The 12,802-nt window shown below is 31.7% G+C and overlaps 1 long non-coding RNA gene across 1 annotated transcript; it reads right to left on the bottom strand.

The window, feature by feature from the left end:
• Positions 1–1,551: 1,551 nt before the first annotated feature.
• LOC120124957 lies at positions 1,552–2,154 on the bottom strand. The gene is made up of 3 exons (XR_005516321.1): positions 1,925–2,154; positions 1,734–1,872; positions 1,552–1,638 (listed from the first exon to the last, which is right to left on the bottom strand). It is a non-coding gene; the product is annotated as an uncharacterized LOC120124957 (long non-coding RNA).
• Between the last annotated feature and the right edge of the window lie 10,648 nt (positions 2,155–12,802).

Raw genomic sequence — 12,802 nt, 5'->3', positions numbered from 1 at the left:
TCAATTTGCAAAAGAAGAATAGTTTCAGAAACTTAAAATCGCAACGCGAAACTAAAATCGCGTTGCGATTTTCATTTTCATGTTGCGAATTTAAGTTTCAAATAGTCTTCTGCAAATTGAAACTTGAATGAATTGTATTACTTCAACCAAAAGACAAAACAAAGACAAATACTAACTTCACAGAGTTAAATACTAAACAGTTTAACAGTATTGGCAGCAACCGAATGAATTTACTAAGTAATCTAAGTGAAATGGTTAATCTATTACTGAAATTACCAGTAAATTTATCATCAATTTAAATATGAAAAATCTAATAATAATACAAAAAATTCAAAATAAAAATAATTAAAAAAACTAACCCTCGGTGGTTGATTTTCCATTTCTGACCGTGAATGGTTGTGAGGGTGGCTCTGAGAGATGGAGATAGACGGATTTCGCTGGAGATGGGGACAAATTTCGTCAGAGATGGGGACGGATGTCATCGTAGAGAGTGTGAGATGGAGATGGGATTGAGTTGTGATTTAGGGTTTTAGGTTATGATTTAAGATTATACTGTTTACATTTGTGTTGCGAAACTAATATTGTGTTTCGAATTCGAAAATAAAATTCGTGTTGCGAAAATAAACGCGCTTTGCGAATTTGACTTATGTGTTGCGAATTACAGATTCGCGTTGCGATTTACAGATTCGCGTTGCGATTTACAGATTCGCGTTGCGAATTGGAAAATCGCAATGCGATTTACATATTTGCGTTGCAAATTTGGAAACTGAGTTGCAAAATTGGAGTTCGCTTTGAGAATTTGTTGGTCATTTTCGCAAATCCAAAAAAAAGTTGGTTAAAATTGTATATTATAAGGCATTTTCGGTCATTGAAATTTTTTTTTCTTTAAAAAAATTAGGAAACTCACTTATAAAGGTAAAAAGTGAGAATTAGGGCCCTCAATTTTAAACGTAAAATGTTAGATTGAAAAAAAATTAAGGGCCTAAATTATATAAGTAAAAAAGGGATTGGACAAAATTAGACCCTCAATTATAAAGATAAAAAGTGAGATTAAAAAATTAGGAGCCTCAGTTATAAAGGTAAAAAAGTGATTGAAAAAATAGGAGTTCAATTATATAGGTACAAAGTGTGATTGAAAAATTTAAAATCATCAATTATAAATGTAAAAAAATGGGATTAAAAAATTAAGGGCATCAATTATAAAGATAAAAAGTGAGATTAAAAAATTATGTACTTCAATTATAAAGATAAAAAATAAAATCCAAGAAAACTAAAAGACTCAATTATGAAAATAAAAAATAATAAAAACTTAAGAATTCTATAAAAGATAAGAGATCTGAACAGTTACTCAATGTATTATCCCTAATAAGTAATAACAGGTCCTGATTTTAACTCTAAATGACATAATCATCGTGTCAATAGAGACTTTCCTTTTAAAATATACTTTTAAAAAGATGATTTTGAAAATAAAATTATTTAAATATCAAATATACCTTTCCAAGCTCGACACCTTGGCGTAACTCGACGACGCTCCGGTTCCGGATGCGGTGAAGAACGCTCCGTTCAACATCGATCCCCTTCCGATCTCCAATTCCAATGCTTCCATTGGCTTTGTGGTGCATCCTCATGTTTTGTCACCTGAAATTTGTAGCACATATAATGTATGTATATGTTGGTTTAAAAGCTTACCCTTTTGCCTATCGGAACAAATAAATGGACTTGATTTTTTGGACCTCTTTGTTGTCTGCATCATTTGGTGCAAGGAATCTATTGCCTTGGCGGTTGATTATAGGATCGGCACTGCCTCCGATTGCATACATTTCTCAATGCGTATAATCATTGTTCACCACGTGGAAATATCCATGCCTACATCTGGATAGTAAAATGTTAAAAAAAATTACTGGATTGTGGGTATTTTTTTCACCTTGGCATTCTTTGTACAAGCCCTTCTCCGAAGTGATTAAAGGCAATGGTGACTTGCATGTTCTTATCTGGTTTATAAGTGTCACTATGTTCCAATAGCATGACCTTTTTATGATGTGTCAAGTAGTTATTCGAAATGGTGATGGCGGTGGAGCCGTGAATGGGGTTGATCAGCCCTTCGTTGCAGTTCGACAACGAGCAATGATCCACCCAAACACCGTTACCTCCGAATATCGACACCCTGTCGCCGTCCGATATCGTCCTCAAACCGTAATGACTAGGGGAGGGGAGTCCCTCACATAAGCATTCCTTCCTCTCTTGCAATCGTGAATGTTGATTACCGTGGATGATGACGTTGGTCACGTGCTGAACAGTAATGCACGCCCCGCCGGCAATGTGGACGTCGGCGTCTCAACCGTCTATGGTCTTGAACGAGTTCATAAGCAATTCCTCCTCCAATTTGATCTTCATGTCACGGGCGAAAATGATCCATTCCGGTTCGCCTTGAATGGCGGCATATCTTAGGGTTATGGGTTTAGGGTTAATCGGGTCGTGATCACAGGAGTTCGTCACCACATATATTTTCCCGTCCCTCCCACCAATGGCGTGCTTGCCGAACCCGATGGCGCAATCGGCTAGCCTCCGGCGGTTCTTTTCCCAATGAGGGTTGCACCGCCATCAATCGTCGATCGGATTGCTGGTTCCACAGGAGAGAAACCACGAGCTCCTCCTCTTCGCCATGGTAGCATTTGTTATGCTCCTGCAGTACAGAAAATTAAATTAAAAATATGAATGAAAATGGGGTGGCCGTTGATGAAAGAAATCGAAATGTACTCATTGACTTGTTGCTCAACTTGGTCGGGGTCTTGAACTGGTGAGGAGAAAACGGAGGAGGGAGAATGGGAATATTGCCATTAAGCCCCTTTTTTATTGCTTAGTGAATGTACAGAGTGAGGGAAACTCTAGGAACTGTTTATAAAGCAGGGGAGGGATTTGCTACAATTTTAAACTCTTCGTTTTAAACAAACCGACACTCTCTCAATCCACAAGTAATGTGGGATCTTGTTTTGTAAAATTATTAGATGATTCCAGCTCACCCGCCTGATTTATAGTATCAATCAATAATATTTATTTATATAATTTTTTCAAAGTAATTTTTTTTATTTTTTTTCTTAAATGTGAATAAGATATTATTAATTATTTTAAAATTGACGACTCTCGTTAACTAAAATTATAAAATTACAAATGATGTGATCAGGCAGGTGCCTCAAATATTTTATCATTTCTTCCTTTCTTTCTCCATCACACGTACATTTCCCATTAGGAAAAAGTGAAAATATAAAATTGGCCTCAATATTTATTCTATTAAATACTTTATTTTTTATTTCTTTTTCTTTGGTGTATTTTAATTTTGATATATTAACTTTTGATTAAAATGACCGCTATTAAATAAAAATTATTAATTAATTAGTGGTTAATATATATTGTTAACATGATATTTTTATATATGTCTAATCAGTGATATCATGTCATCATCTCATGTGATATATAAGGCTATAAATGAAACAATATAGATTATAAGTTATTCGAGTTTGCCTTGATCAAAATTCGCTCAAACTTGAATTGAGTTCTAAACGAGCTGAAGTGATCAACTTAAACTACTTTAGAAAAATGTAATATATGATTTTTATTTAATTAAAGTACATATTCAAGTTTTAATTTTTGATTTTGAGTTTAAGTTGAGTTTGAAAATTTAAAACTCACGATTTTCAAGTCAAAGTCAAAGTCAATTTTAAACTTTTCAAGTCCAATCAAGCTTAACAATATTCAAACTCAACTCGAATATACTCCTTTATAGTCCTAATAACATGACACATACTACATTATAATCTTGATGACATTACACATATCATATCACCATATTAGATGATGTATCATATTTAATATCACATTAAATGCCATAATATATACTATTATTAATTTGAGTGATGTGACACATGTAGTGATGACAAACGGGTGGAGCAGGTGCGACTATCCCTTCCCCCGTTCTCATGCCCACCTAATAGTTTTGTATCTACCACCTACCTACCACCTACGACAGATAAAATTTTTAAATCCACACCTGCTCACGTATATACATTCTCAAATCTATCCATATACTCACTATCCAACTGAATACATTCGTCTATATCCACCCATACTCGCCAATTTGAGATAGAATAAATGACGATCTTCAATTCTAAAAATGTTTATACCCTAACATTTGGTTAAACTACAATTCATGTCCAATAAAATTTTAAAATTTATAGAATAGTCTATAAAATTATAATTAAATTCATAATGTGCCAAATTTTATATGGTGGGTAGTTAGTGGGCAGGCGGATACGGGATGTGTAAGGTCTCAAACCCATCATCTACCCATTACCCACGGCGGGTATAGCTTTCTATATCTACACTCGCGTACTACCCACTAAACTTATACTCATCCACGCCCCAATTAAAGCGGGTACGATACAAAATCCACGAAATTATATTCATATGTCATCTTTAGACACATGACACATCATCATTTTGAATAGAAGATACATGACAAGTCAATAATTCAAACAATGTAAATATCATATCAATAACTTACATTAATAGTCAATTAATTAATATTTTTATCTAATAATAATTATTTTAATTAAAAAAATATTAAAGGTTAAACTATGCATTTCATATATAAATTATTAGTTTTAATACCTAAACTTTTAATTTTTTAAAATTATACCTAACGTTTAGTTTTTATTTCATTTTAGTACCTCGTTGTTAAAAACTTAATGTGTTTAGTAACTAAATTATAAGTTTTGATCAATTTTTGTACCGGAAATTTTAATTTTTTTCTTCAAAACTTAACGTTGAATTTTTAACAGGTGACTACAAAAAACCAAACTTTAAGTGTAGTTTAAAAAAAAATTTAAAAGTTTAAGTACTAAAACTAATAGTCTAGGTACTAAATGTGAATTTACCCAAAGTTAAAATGGTTTAAAAGTGTAAATTGAAAAACGATTACCCAAACAAACATTTAAGCCTAGTTTTAACATTATATTTAGAAGAAGTTACCTAGGTTTTGATTTTTTAACCAAGTCTTCACTGAAATACACATAAATGAACATAGATAAGAGTCATGATTAAAACTGTGGCTCTGAATTTAATTTGCATGCAGATATGGAGACGAGTTTGACGATAAGTGCCGAAGCACATGCTACACCATGTGCCTCCTTCGCCATATATATATATATATATATATATTGATCTTTTGGTTTCTACATGGAGACAAACATTGAATTTTATTTAGTGTTAATTCCCAACAAGGTCAAATTAGCATTCCAATGCTGACAGTCGGTCAAGAGAGAAGTGTGTGAAGAGCACAATATATATATAAAACTTGATTTAATTTGAAAATTATTTTTTAATTTATTTTGTTTTAAAATAATTTGATTCAATTTGAAATAATTCGATTCAAATTAACTCTAGATTATAATTTTTATAAACTCAATTTGAAAAAAATAGTAATTGGTGGATTGAATTTCAAGTTTAAAATGAGTCACTCGACTCTCTATGGTATATGTATATCATATATGGACAAAAATAAAAAAATATATATGCATTTATATATGGTTATAAAATGTCATTTAAATTGGAATCAAATAGTATCCGAATATTATAAATATTTACAATTAAATTTAAACATAAACTTGAAAACACAACTCGACTTAAATTTAATAACTCAATAATAACTCAAAATTGAGTTATAAAAGAGCGACTCAAATCGACGATGATACATATCAATTAAATCTCAAACGGAGTACTATCAATTGACTACCCACAAAACCAACAACAAAGCATAATACAATTTAGGAGCACACAGTTGCATACCATCCCGAGATCAACAACACCCGAGTCTCAAGTTTGACAGGCATAACCATACCGTACTCCACACTCAAAAGAGATCAATAGCCTATTAGATAAGTCTAGATGACCCACTGTTGGTAAAACAGATAATCTGCAACGTTTTCAGTTTGCATTGCACTTCTAATCTAACATTACTACCGATCCAATCGTCTTCAACTGTACCTCTGCGAGATAAGACAGGATTACCTACTTACATTTATAAAACCAATGTAAATCTACAATCAAACTTTGAAGGATCCATCTAGGTCACCCCCTTCTCACATGAGGCTTGCACTGTTGGAGCAGAAATAGTCCATCCACACATTTACCACTCATCAAACCGAAATCGACCTTCTCACATATTGACAAAATCAATTTCTTTTCTTTAGCCTTAAAGAAATATCGTTCCCATTTTGAGCTCCACACCCACATTAGTCGACGCCTCGACAACAGGGCACAGGCTACCGACTAGTAAACTCAAAGTAATGTGGTTCTATTCCGCTTAAAAAAGAAACAAAGGAATTAGTGCGGTTAAGGAAATCAAGAGTGGATAGATAAAGATGCGACCATTTACACTCACACAAGAAACCTGTCCTCAAGGTAGCCGATTTAAAGGTTAATCTTCGCTCAATCTTTTTTTATTGAACAGAATGTTATTTCTGAAGATCCATCTCGACCAACATAATTCGAAAAAACCCATATTCCATATTTGCTTATAAGGTTGACCAATCAATTGGGCACCCGATGATAAGAGAAATGATCTGATATTTCCTGGCATCACAAAATTAGGGTTCCAATGCGAGTACCGCCTGGTCCATAATCTCCAGACTACCTTACACTGTCATAGCACGTGAATAACAGTCTCCCTCTCCTCTTGAAACAAAACACACAATCGAGATCTCAAGGAAACCCCCCTTTTGGTCAGCTCAACATAAGCAGGAATTCTTCCAAGCACAGTTCTCCAAACAAATGCTTGAACCTTTAGTGGTGCGCAGTTATCCCAGGCTAAACTCTATAAGTGGTCCTTTTCATTTACCACGTTCACTACGCTGAGGCAACAGCTTCCAGAAGTATAAGCACCACTAGAGGAGCCTTTCCAGCTTAAGCTGTCCCTCTCCCCACTTCCTTGCACTGCCACATCTAGCGTTCTCATAAATTCATCCTACAAATTAAATTCTCATTCAAACAAGGTTCTTCTGGTTATTCCAAGTCTTACAGCCATACTCAAAAATCTTATCTGTCTTCTTTATGACCACACCCAAAATCCTAGGAAATGAGTGTTTTAATGACCGAACCTAACCTACGTCCAATGGTCTTTCTAAAAAATCAATCAAGCAACCATCGCCAACACAACATTTGGTATTCTTCGTGAAGACATCATCATCTTTCAATGAAGGAGACATAATATTTCTCCACATCTACTAGTTGTTCCTAGGAGGGAAAGCACTTAGGGTGCGTTTGGTTCACGGAATATAAGATTACCAGTGGTAATAAAAGATTACCAGAGAATAAGATTACTCGGAATGTTGTATTTTATATTTAATTGGTTTAGCAGAGATGTAAGATTATAGTGTTTGGTTAAAGGAATAAAAGCTTATTGGAACAAATTATCCTTATTATATATTTGTTTTTTTAACAAGTTGAATTCTACTATAATTTTTTTATACATTTTCTTTAAAAAATTTAAATTCATAAAATTTATATAATTTTTTTTACAAAATTAAAAAAGATAAATATGTTTAATGAAAGGGTAAATTTTATTTTAACCCCTGAACTTCATATAAAATTTTAATTATAGATTTTTTGTAAATCTAAAATAGTTTAAAGATAAATTTGTTGGATAACCTTCGTAGAATTTTTATTATTCAACGACAGAAGAATGATATTTTTGAAAACAATTAAGGGTATTTTAGTCCAAAACGCCGGTAATCCAACAATACCTAAGGGAAGGGGTAATCACATTCCCGGTAATATACCCAAAAAAATCTACTGTTGGTAATAAAAGATTACCGAGAATAGGATTACTAGCCAACAAAACGGGGGAATGAGAATTTCATTCTCTTAGTAATCCCATATGCCGTGAACCAAACGGCCCCTTAACTGAATCTTCAAAACTTTAAATATTTTGAAAATTTTTAAAAGTTTTTATGAAATGTTTCCCATCAAAATGATATAAAAATTAAACAGTACAAGTCTCCACTCAAATCAACTGAAATAAATTGTTTATAACTAACACATCTTCATACTTAATATTTATATCAAGATTTTATCCAAAAAATATATCTTAAAAAGAATGCTTTATACCCTTTTCTCAACTATAATATACCTCCAATATATTATTAATAATAACAATAAAATGATAGTGGAATCATGAGAAGCCCCACTAATTATCATCCCCACCATCTTAAATAAATTTTTTTAATCCACAATATTCTTTATTGAACATAAAAAAATTAATTCAGTTGTACTTAAGACTACATTGTAATTTCTCTTTAAATTTGCAAAAATTGATCAAAAAGTAAAGAGATGAAAGTACGAACATTGTTAGGTAAACACATGGAATATGGTGGGGGTGGCAATGGAAAAAATAATGCTATGTGATCCTTGTTCCCCCTTTCTAAACTCAACATTTACACATTGTCGACCTCAAAAACTCTTCATGTTAGCGCTCAAGAGCCATGGAAGGGGTGGTACATATCGGTGTATGCCATTGCAGCTAATGATTTCTCCAACTTTCATTACTGTTTGGTCCAAAAAAGGCAAAATTCGAATCTTTTACAGTATAACTCTTTGCCAACAATATTCCCACTTATACATGTCTTTGTTAGTGTCCAAGCTACGAGACAATTCTTTCTCGGCCATTTTTTTAATTTGTAAAACAACGTGAGCAGCCTTTAGTTCTGATTGATGAGTTATCATGCAATAATATTAACACCACCTTTGAGAAAAGAGATTAATAATTCGAGGTTTGAGACTAGCACACAAAAGATTAGTATATAAACTCCCTTGAGAGGGGAGAGAAGAGAACTCCCTGAACACTCTTTTCCCGAGTTCGCTCTCACGATTCTTCTTTTCACTATCAGCCGGTAGTCATATAATCATAGTCCGCGACGGATTTAAAAATGTTTTTTAGGGTGAACAGATATATGTTAAACTTTTTTCAAGTCGGGTAGACACAAATAAAATTTTAAGGTGGATACCACTAACACGATGAATAATTAACTAAATAAAATTTGAATTTCAATATAAACATATATCTACCCTCGAATACATGTGCATCTCCCACTCATCATTAGGGGTGTTTCAAATAATTCCCCAAATCTGAATTAATCAATTTTTTTTCTTTAACCATTAATTAAATCGCTTTTTTTTTTGCAAATCAATAACATAACCGATTTTCTTTATATAATTTTTAGTTAGATTTATTTGAGTTGAATAGAAGTATTCTTTTTATTGGGTAAAGTACACAAATGGTTTCCCAATTATAGATAAGATATTGTTTTATTAAGTCTCTCGACTATTGAAGTTATAAAATAGTCCTCCAAATATTGAGTGTTGATTTGTTGAGTCCATCGACTATTAAAAGTTACATAATTATCACATGATTATTCATTATGTTCCAAACTCATCTTTTTCTATTAAATATTGATAGTATTTTGAGTTAAACTTTAACTTGTTGACTGTGATATGATAAAATATGATCCCAAAATCTCAAACGATTATTATATCTCAGTCATCATGTTAGCGTCCAACTTAGACAACCACCAATATTTTAATAGAAAAATGACGAGTTTATAACATAATGAATAGTCAGATGATTATTTTGTAACTTTTAATAGTCTAGAGACTTAATAAAATAATACCTCTAGTTGGAGAATCATTTATGTACTTTACCTTTTTTTTATTTGAGCTAAAATTTAATTGCACATCGACAATTTAATGGTCTAGTGTGGTGAAAAAAATATTTGGGTTTTAATTCTTAATAAGTTTGAACTTAAAATATGTATTTAATATATATATATATATATAATATTAAATATTTAAAATATTTGGGTTTTAATTCTTAATAAGTTTTCTATTTTCTTTCTTTTTCTTTCTTTACAACTTGTGTCAATTTTATTGATCAATCAAATTTTTTCTTCTTTAATTTTGTTTAACCGGCGGCGACACCAATTTTGATGTTGATTGTCGTTCATCGGTTGTTTTTTTTAATAAGAATAATTATATCTTTGTGACATATTCTCTACCTTTATGGCACGTTTATCTCTATCTTTTGACACGTTTTTCTCTAGCTTTTGATAGCTTACGGTCTTTTTTCGTTTTTCCGTTTATCTTTTTATTAAAGTTGGATTTGACATCGCCAGGATTAATAAAGATAACGCTTCTTTATTATCATGTTGATCTTCCATGCTTTGAAATATCTAATTGATTTGGATATACGTTTTGCGTTCGTGGATAGTTGTCTCACGTTGCTTGACTATGATTTACGATTTATCGGTGGTCTTCAGTAGTTTTATCCCCTTTTGTGATTCGTTTGCCGATGCAATCGGATTTGTTCGTATCTTTATTTTGTTTGAGCATTGATTAGATTTTTTTAATCTTTATCTAGGTGGCTAGTTTTTGTACCAATAGTTATAGGAAAATGTCCTAATTATAATTTAGTTTACGGTTATGATTGTAAATCTTCTTTATAATTCTAGATATTTTCTATTTTTAATAAAACTAGCGATTTTCTGTCAAAAAAAATTCTTAATAAACTTTAGCTTAAAATATGTATTTTGAATAATTGTAGGAACTGCTTCATGAATCATAGAAGTGTTGGTTGAGATGTTCAATTCTATCAAATTGTACCACACAGTCTTTTTTTTAACAATGACAACTGAATTTCATTAATAAAAATAGAAGAATCAAAATTACAACGCATTTAAAGAGAAAATTGGAGACAGTAGTCACCAAAAACTCATACATAAAATTAAAATATTAAACCCAAATATATGAAGAGAATGAAACATTCTAAACATCAAAATAATCTATTAATCTTCATAAAACTCATTGTCTCTGTCGAACGAGACGCTTTACTATGTGATAAAGGAGTAGTGAGCGAACCAAATAATTTGGCAAACTGCTTCGCTACACAATTTTGATTATATCGACAAACAATCATTTACAAAAGAGGAGATTTGACAATACATGACCACTGACAAGTCAATCAGAAAACAAATATCGTGAGGATTTTTGTGGAGGCACCTACACGACCGCAGAAGTTTGCGAAAAACTTACCGAAAACTATAAGGAACGTGTCACAAAAGCAGATAAAAAGTGTGCCACAAGAACAAATAAAAGTGTGTCACAAGAACAAAGATTTTTATTTAAAAGTGAAAAAACTCAAGAAAAAACAAAGACATAATATGAAAAAGAAAAAAAAATAATAATCACCGACGGTCGGTAACCAATATTAAAATTAGTATCATCGCCGTCTAAACAAGAAAAAATGAACAAAAGAAGGCGACACAAAAATATTGAGAAAAAAAATTAGGTTAAAGAAAATAGAGACTGTTACAATTCACTACCACACAGTCATTTGAAATCAAACTAATTTTGTAAACAATTCCACGGCATAAACATTATCAAGTTGTACCATATAGTGAAAGCATATGTAATTCCAATTACTTTTGTAAAGTCGAAGATTCAAATTAGTCCCTTAAAACATCACAAATTTACATTTGAGATTATATTTGAGACTTCATTTTTAGTTATGTCAAATTATGGATGTACTAACAAAGACGTAATTTGTTTGGCTACAGATTATAAGTACCAAACATGCACGTTAATGCAGCCGCCGAAAAAGGAGGATTGCTGAATGTTTCTTTTTGGCTGCCTAAACTCTAATTGATATTAAGAAAAGGTATAATGGCAAAAAAGCTATCAATGTTCCTCACTTTTTTTTAATATTTCCATTATAATTTTTATTTGTCAATTTAAAATATAACGTTTCAATTTTTTTAAGTAAGTCCTTTTTGGGTGGTCAATTAATATATAACTAACTATCAACATTTCGCTAGCCTGGCTTGACGATATTAATTGTGCAATTGAAAAAGAAATGTTGAGGGCTTTTTTTGTTATTATACCTTTTGTTAACATTGACTAGAGTTTAGGCGAAGACATTTAGCAACTTTTTTTTTTACAAACTTGCTAGTTTTTTTAAAAATAGAAAATATACAAAATTACAATAAAGATTTATAAGTATAACCGTAAACCTAAAATATAATTATGGCATTTTCTTATTACCATTTAGATAAAAAAGTAGTTATATAAGGATCAAAGAAGGAAAATGTTAAAAAACCTAATCAAAAATCTCGAATAAAATAAAGATACGAATAAATCTAACTGCATTGGCAAAACGAACCACAAAAAGGGGTGAAGCTACTGAAAGATCACCGAAAAATCGTAAATCAGAGACGAGCGACATGAGAAAACTATCCACGAACGCAAAACGTGTATCCAAATCAATCTGAGGGTTCAAAGCAGGGAAGATCAGCATGATAACAAATAAGTTATATCTTGATCAATCATGGCGATGTCAAATCCAACCTTGAGAAAAAAAAAATAAACGAAAACAACGACAAAAAAACTCAGAAACTATCAAAAGACTTAGATAAACATGACACAAAGACATAAATAAACGTATCACAAATACATAATTATTCCTATTAAAAAAACTAAAAAAGACAACCATCGATCGATAACCAGTATCAAAACAGGTGCCGCCGGCTAATAAAAAGGAAAAAGTTGATTTGATCAATTGAAAATGGCATAAATTGTAAAGAAAAAATACAAAAGAGGGTGAACGTAGAGAGCTACTAGGGTTTTTAGTTTAAGACTTGTCCCCTGAATGTTATTTGCTATTTAGCAACTCTTCTTTTATATACTTATAACAAATAAAAAT

Source organism: Hibiscus syriacus, unplaced genomic scaffold (assembly GCF_006381635.1).
Source record: "Hibiscus syriacus cultivar Baekdansim isolate YM2019G1 unplaced genomic scaffold, ASM638163v2 tig00110429_pilon, whole genome shotgun sequence".
Classification (NCBI taxonomy): domain Eukaryota; kingdom Viridiplantae; phylum Streptophyta; class Magnoliopsida; order Malvales; family Malvaceae; genus Hibiscus; species Hibiscus syriacus.
Note: the sequence above shows the minus strand (reverse complement) of the source record. Positions and strands in the feature narration are given on the sequence as shown.